The sequence below is a fragment of the Callospermophilus lateralis genome, chromosome 18 (genome assembly GCF_048772815.1).
Source record: "Callospermophilus lateralis isolate mCalLat2 chromosome 18, mCalLat2.hap1, whole genome shotgun sequence".
Taxonomy (NCBI): Eukaryota; Metazoa; Chordata; class Mammalia; order Rodentia; family Sciuridae; genus Callospermophilus; species Callospermophilus lateralis.
In genome coordinates this window covers 13,157,802-13,164,345 of record NC_135322.1, presented here as the reverse complement: position 1 = coordinate 13,164,345, position 6,544 = coordinate 13,157,802, and the positions used below count along the sequence as shown (strand labels likewise).

The 6,544-nt window shown below is 46.7% G+C and overlaps 1 pseudogene; it reads left to right on the top strand.

The window, feature by feature from the left end:
• Positions 1–4,403: 4,403 nt before the first annotated feature.
• Positions 4,404–6,544, top strand: LOC143638143 (neurexophilin-1 pseudogene; annotated as a pseudogene).

The following is a 6,544-nucleotide window of genomic DNA, read 5'->3' as shown; positions in this document are numbered from 1 at the left end:
TGTTAGATGGGGGTGGTATCTGCACAACGGTTTGTTTTCTGGGCTCAGTGAGCCATCGTTTACCGCCCCTAAGGGAATAGCCCAGGAAGATTACTTCTTGTTGGCAAATTTGGGCCTTTTTGGCAGAAGCTTTATATCTGAGTTGAGCAAGCTCAGATAATAGTACTTGGGTCCCAGACTCACGGTTTTTTGTTTTTTTTTTCTTGGTGTCAGCTGCCAGTAGCAGGTCATCCACATATTGAAGCAGGGTGACTTCGGGATGTATAGTTCTGAAGTTGTTGAGATCTCTGTGGAGGGCTTCATCAAAGAGAGTGGGGGAGTTTTTGAACCCCTGTGGGAGTCTAGTCCAAGTTAGCTGACTAGACGTTCCAGTTTCTGGGTTTACCCACTCGAAAGCAAACAGCAACTGATTATCTTTATGCAGAGGCAAGCAAAAGAAAGCATCTTTTAAGTCGAGAACAGTATACCATTTTCGCTCAGGGTTCCGAGTGTTGAGCAGATTGTACAGATTAGGTACTGTGGGGTGAATGTCCTGCACCCTGTTGTTGATCTCTCTTAGGTCTTGTACAGGGCGATAGTCCCCGGTTCCTGGCTTTTTTACTGGTAGCAGGGGAGTGTTCCAGGCTGATTGACAGGGCCTTAGGACCCCTAAGGCCAGATATTTCTGAATATGGGGCCTTATCCCATCTTTAGCTTCTTTGCTCAGAGGATACTGTTTGACATTAATGGGGGAGGCTGAGGTTTTTAACTCCATTGTTCTTGGAGGTTGTTTCACGGTTAGGCCTAACCCAGCAGTTTCTGCCCAGGCATCTGGGTAATCTGTTATCCATTTCTGGGGTAGCTTGCCTGTTTGATCAGTCTTGGGGGCTGTGAAGAGTTGATGTTCATCTCTACTGACATAGATAAAGCCGTGACTATAGGAGTATTTACTGAAGGATTTAGAAATTCCATTTGGGGGCCTTCAGGGTTAAAAGTTATTTTGGCCCAGAGCTTGGTGAGCAGATCTCTGCCCATCTATGGGGCCGGGCCTTCTGGGATCACTAGGAAGGAGTGATGGACTTTTCCTTTCCCCAGGTCCATGGTCCTCTTAGTTGTCCAAGCCCGATATTTACTGCCGTTAGCCCCTTGAATTAGAGACCTTTTAGTTGATAGAGGGCCCAATGGGGCCTTAAGGGCTGAGTATATTGCCCCTGTATCCACCTCAAAGTTCACTGGGGTTCCTTCCACTTCAAAAGTTACCCTGAGCTCGGGGAGGGGATCCGAGCCCTGACTTTCCTAGTCATCCTCCAGAGTCAGAATGGCTGGCTGGCATGGCTGTCTCTTTCTAGGGCACTCTTTGGCCCAGTGTCCTTTTTCTCTACAGTAGGCACATTGATCTGAGGCCAGAGGGGGCCTCCGGCGTGGGCCCAGGTATCCCTTCCTGTCTCCCTGTTTCTTAACTTCTGGCCTATTTTTTGCGACCAGGACCTTAGTCAATGCCTTAGTCTGTTTTTTGCTTCTTTCATCCTTCCTTTGCTCCCTTTCTTTCTCCCTCCTTTGTTCCTTCTCTTCCTCAGTTTCTCTCTTATAGTATACCTTTTTGGCTTCTCTGACTAAATCTCTCAAAGTCATATCCATCTAAGCGTTGTAACTTTCTTTTAACATCCAGGGCAGCTTGCCCAATAAAGGCCATCGTGACAGATGCCTTTTGATCCTCTGCCTGAGGATCGAAAGGAGTATATCTCCTATATGCCTCCATAATTCTCTCTAGAAACATAGAGGGAGATTCATCAGGCCCTTGAATAATCTCTCTTACCTTGGCCAAATTAGTTGGTCACCTAGCGGCCGCTCGGACACCCACTATTAGAGCCCAGCGATAAGTGGACAGATGCCCCCTACCTTCAAAGGTGTTGGGGTCCCAGTTGGGTCGGTTCAAGGGGAAGTTGTGTCAGTCGCCCATCTGGTCCGAGGATATTTTTTTTTCTAGTTTCTAGGAGGATTCTCTTTTGTTCCTCTGTCATGAAGAGAGTGCCTAAGAGTTGTTGGCAGTCATCCCAAGTAGGCTGGTGTGAAAACATCAATGACTCAATCAGACCTGTGAGCCGGGTGGGGTCCTCGGAAAAAGGGGGATTGTTATTTTTCCAGTTATATAGATCTGAATAGGAGAAAGGCCAAAACTGGTAGGCTTGCATTTCTCCTCCATGGCCATCGTCTATCATTGGCCCGTAGGACGGAGGGGGAGTATCACGGGGGCTTCAGGGTTTTTAATCATTCACCGCCAGCAAGTTCCTTTAGCCGGGCCAGCTTCCTCCAGGGGAGGAGGGGCTGTGTGTGCCACGGGGAAGTCATCTGGAGGGCGCTGGGCCAGCTCAGCCTCCTCCAATGGTGGAGAGGCTGAATGAGCAGCAGGGGAATCACTTAGAGGGAGTTGGGGATTGGGGGATGAGGGCAGGAGATAAGGAGGGGGAGGGGAGTCCAGTAGAGTCAAATCTTGAGACTCAGGGAGAACAGAGGGTGGAGGAGGAGGAGGAGCAGAGGGTTTGAGAGATAGAATTGTGGGGGAAGGAATAGGAGCGGGGGCAGGGACAAGGAAAGGCTTCACCCACGGAGGAGGAGATTCGAAGAGGTCCTGAAAGTTAAGATATACGGCTGTTGATCTGGATGGCTATGTGGCCCCGGCTGAAAGACAATATCTCTGACTTTTCGAATTAGTGGGGAGTAGAAAGATCCTCCTGGGGGCCATCCGACTCCAAAGGTGGGTCATTCTGAGGCACAGAGAGTCTGCCAGGTCTGGCGTTTTACTAAAAAAGAAAGATTCTGAGCCCTTAAGCAGACTTCGGTCCAGTGATCAAGGGTCAGGGACAGAGGCATTGAAGTGCTCTGTGCCATAATGAAAGATACACAAACAGTGATAGCAACGACACACTACACAGATAAGACAAGACAATAAAGACAGGCAATGGACGTCCAACACTGAGACCAGGACTGAATAGCCGGCAAAACCCGATGGGCTGGCAATACAGAATCCGAAACAAAATATCACTGAGTCGAGGAGACTATTGTTCCTCGATTTCCTGAGTCTTCTGGGGCATCCCCCAGGGACGTGGCCTGTGGCTCTGTGACACGTCTGTCAGCCACCATCGCAGAGAGCTCACGTTCTTCACCAAAAGCCACTTTGCCAGCCCTAACCTGAAACCTGAAAACTGAAACCTGAAACCAAAAATCTGAAACCTGAAACCAGAAATCTGAAACCTGAAACCAGAAATCTGAAACCTGAAACCAGAAACCAGAAAGAGGCACCTTACTTACCCCGAGAGGAGCCCATTGGGGTCTTTCGTCCGTCGCTGCCAGATCTCGCTGGGGCCTCCAGATGTAGAGGTCAGGCGAGCGTCGGAGGAAGAGACCGCCAAGAGACTGTCTCATGCAACAGCAAAGGGTTTATTGGGGGTCCAGCATGCTGGGGCTCAGAGCTCACTTGAATAGAGCAAAGAGCCCTGAGAACAGCTTAAGCGGAGCTTATATATTTCTTTGGAGAGGGCAGGGAGGGAAGTTACATTCTGCAGTTTGGCAGTTGGGGACAGCACATTCTGGGAACAAGATTAGCAAACAGTTCTTAAGATTTCCAGTGTTTTGTTAAGCATACAGAAAAATGGAGTGACAAGTACCTATTTTATTAACCTGTCAGTTCTGCTCATGGTTTCTTACTCTGTGGTCCATATTCTTTTCAAGATTATATACTTTGTCTTCATGGTCTGAGGTCCTCTCTTCCTGTGGTCTAACCTGTTGGCAATGCTTACATAATTTGGTTCATTGTTTCTTTCATTTCAAGGATTTCTGTTTGGGTTGATATGCTGAAGAGGTAGGAGGTGAGGATATAGAGTTATTATATCTTAGGAAATGTGAAAGAGAAATCTAAAGAAGAAGGTAAGTATCAAGGGAATAGAGAGGAAGTAATTTTGCGTAGACAAGTAAGTGGGAATACAGTAGAGTACATAAAACGAACACACATATATTAAGAAAAATAAAAATGTTAACATGTAAAAATTGGAGGAAAAAAGAATATACATCAACTGTTCTATAGTATTCAGATGTCGCAGTCCTCAAAACCCTAATTCACGCAAAGCAGTTGGTTTCACATATGTTGGGGATGTGAGAAGGAGAAGGGAAAAAAAATCTCAAAGGAAGAAACAAGGATTGTTTTGGTTGGAGATCAGTATCTTTCCTGCTTCCCTGTCATCCAATAGGTGGGGTCATCTGTTGTTAGCTGGTATCTCCACCCTCAGAATGGTGAATGTAACCAGGGTGTCACTGTGCGAGATTAGCGGCTTCTGGGGAGAAGGGAGAGTTAGAAGCTGAGTACTTGGTATCCTGGAGTTCCAAACTGGGAGTTGCCCCACTAAAGATGGTGGTGAAGGTGACCCAAGATGGAGGTGGCTGCTTTCAGCAATGGAGTGTCAGGTCAGGTGCGGGGGAGCCGGGTGACGGTGTTGTACATGGAAAATGTGTTCAGAGACAGCTCTGTGGCCTCCAGGGTGTGCTGTCTGCTGGGTTCAGAGCCTGTGTGGCCAAAAGTTCTGTGTGGGTGCCGATGCAGATGGTCCTGCTCAGGCACCTGGTAGTCCTGTGTGGGCGAGAGGTTGGGAGACCTACTCTGACACTGAGGCCTGGAGCCCTGCACAGTACAGTAGCCATGATTCCTGGATGGGAGCAGGAATATCGCTGGCAGAGGAGCAGTATTCTCACTGCTTGAGTCCCAGGTCACAGAGCAACACAGAATGCTGCTTCCCTCCGTCCCACCATCTTGGATCCCCTGGTCCACTCACTATTGCATCCACATCTTCTGCAGACCTAATTCCTACCCCCAACCTGACTCATGGCCTCAGCTGGTGAGTCAGGGGTGGGGTGGCCTGTGTGCAGGGCTGGTGGCCTATGTACCTGGGAGTCCAAGGACAGGAGTATGTTTGAGCAGGTAAAGCGAGAGCACATGTGCTTATAGCCAGTACTTGGGCAGCTCCCAGGGCAGAGCTTCCTGGGCTCTGCAATAGTAAATAAACTTAAACAGCATTTTCCTCCAGGAAGGGGTGCCATTTTGTAGTTCCTTTAGAAAGGCACCAGGTAATGTCCAAATAAGTCACAGAAGGTTTGTGGAGGGTAAATCTCAAAAAGTTTGTGTTTCTGATCAAATTGGCCGTAATTAGCACAGTCAGTCACAGTTACTTGAACTCTAATGAACTGATATGAAGCAAAGTCTGAAACATTGATCTGCTCTTACATACGGATGATTTTACAGTATTTGTTAGGTTTTATTACTTGGGGAATCTAAGTCTTAAAGGAATTAGGATTTGCACCTCTTTTAAAGTCTTAAATGATTCCTTTGTAACTGGTTAAACAAATAACTGTTATTTAAGCCTTGCCTAAGAGTTATGTAAAAGTTTATAAAATGAAAGTTTATGTAAGTTTCCTGACAAGACAACCCATAAGTGCTCTCTTTTATACATTGTATCTGACACAAAAGAGCCACATTGTCATTTGAAGATCTGTCTTATGTATGTTTGCTTTGATTCAATCTATTTCTGACTATTAACACTGTTTCCTAACTGTATAAGAGATTTGAGGCTATGCTTTGACTTTGGTTCACCTATGCAGACCTGTGATTATTGTTACTGTACACTCTGGATTCTAAATTGTACTTTAAAAGTTAAAAATTATAATAATAAAATAAGAAAATTGAAAAAAGAAATCAGGCACCATAGGCTCTCTCTGCTCCCTGGCCGTCCTGTCTGAGCTGCTTTCCCCCACCATGCTCTTCATCATGGTGTTCTGCCTCCCCTCAGCCCATAGCTGTGGAGTTGGCTGACCACAGACAGAGCTTCTGAGACTGTCACGTGTGCCAATTTCGCAAATGGTGGAAACTCAGAACTTCTGAAGTTGGGAAGATGCAAATCCACAGTAAAGCTCATGTGGACAGAAAGCAGTGAACAGTTGTCTATCAGCCGACTCCTGTCACAGACTTTTCATGGCAAGGAAAAGGATGCAGATTTGGACCTATGATATGACCCCCAGAACCTTGGTCTCAGCAAGACTCCTGGGACTGGCTGAGGCAATCCACAGATCTTCAAAATCCTCAGCCCAGAGCTAAGAAAAGGGCCATTGTAAATAAGAAAAAGTTTAAGAAGACTGGGCAATTTTCATTCAACATCAAAAACAGCAAAGATGAACCTGTTGACAACTGGGGAAATTGTAGATCATAGCCATGGGGCATTTAGTGCTTATTTGGGGCATAATCCCACTAGTGGGGGATTGTAACTGTCAGGTCAGTGCCTCCTACAAAAATTGTGGGATTTGACTTGGCTCAATAAACTGTGATGGATGCCAAAGATCCCAAGTCACTTACCTGTCGTGTCAAATATGAAAGGATTGACAAGTCTCTAAGAACTCACTCTGCAACAGCAGCTCTTCCAACACCTGTTACCAGGAGCACACCCAAGGCCAAGTGCCCTGGCTCTGCTCCAAGCCCCTCCAGGGACCTGTATTTACATTCCCTTTTATAGTAGATTATAGATGA